The sequence below is a fragment of the Polyodon spathula genome, chromosome 29 (assembly GCF_017654505.1).
Source record: "Polyodon spathula isolate WHYD16114869_AA chromosome 29, ASM1765450v1, whole genome shotgun sequence".
Taxonomy (NCBI): Eukaryota; Metazoa; Chordata; class Actinopteri; order Acipenseriformes; family Polyodontidae; genus Polyodon; species Polyodon spathula.
The window spans coordinates 6,847,043-6,848,421 of NC_054562.1; positions in this window are offsets into that span (position 1 = coordinate 6,847,043).

Genomic DNA, 1,379 nt, shown 5'->3' on the forward strand with positions numbered 1-1,379 from the left:
CAATGGATATCGTTATAAAGACGAAACCAAAACAGATTTTACATCTGTAAATTTGCGCAGTGTATTTTTCTTACAGCATTGTGCCACGGGGTGGCAGCAGTAGTTCAGGGATCGAACACTGACCCCATGGGATCAATTAATTGAATACAGTTTAATCCCTTAATCATCCACAGTGTAAATACTGACTTTGGCAGCGAATGGGCTGGAGTTATAATATGAAAAGGAGAAGTCGTGGAAGATAGAATTACCTTTCAAAACGTTATATCTACTAATAACACAATAGACGAAAGCACACTATAATCCCACTTTAGTTTTATTTACCGTTTCGGGTGTAAACTCTGACATACATTATATATATATATATATATATATATATCTATATATATATATATATATATATATAGCTATAATCTATAAATAGATAGATAGATAGATAGATAGATAGATATAGATAGATAGATTAAACTAGTTTAAGTTTGTGTTAATTTTGTTTGCTGAAGATGTTTGTAACTTCTACCAAAAACAACCTTTTGTCCAAGTAGTCTTTCAAACTCACCAACTGCCTTAAAATAAGAGACCAGTTCTGGCGCTCCATGAGTCACATGTGTTGGACTGGCTCCATTATAAAATGCATGCTCCATGAACTACAGATGTATCTACAATGTACCTAACATGCACGCCATTCCATGTATGCACTGCCGTTGACACAGCATGCAATACTGTCCTCAGACAGGTGCAGTAATGGGCTTAAATACACAAATCACCATTGACAAGTGATACGGCTGCACTAACACATTTGTAAATAACAATGCAAACAGAACCAGGCAACCCTTTTGAAGGTTGCATGCAACGGACAACCGTAGTGCGATATAAAGAATACATTAGAGCCTGTTTTTTAAACGTAAAAAGCTATAAACGCGGTTTCTGTTTAGGTTATACCTAATTAAATATTGGATACGGGGTTACAATAAAGTATAAAATATATTTAAGTTAGGAAAAACGTTTAATGCATATATTATGCGCATACATAAAAACTTTATTTTTAAACGCTTTTAAATTGAGTAGAATGGCTGTAACGTTTCTGTCCACCCCATGCTACGGTGCATTAGGACAATCTAAGCAGGTTGTAAGTGCAAGAGATAAGCAGAGCCACCGGTGAAAGCGGAGTGCTCCTGCCTGCTCTGTGCAGCGGAATTGGCGTGCGTTCACTTTAAGAACCGTGTAAACAAAGCGCCGTTGTAGGCTTTGGTGAGAAAGCGGTTGGATCTGCTATTCTGGAACAATACGCAGTTCCCGGTTCCATTGCAAACCACGGCGAACCAGCAGCGCCAACTGCGTAACTGTTTTGTAGAATTTGGGCACTTCCGCGCATGCTCTGT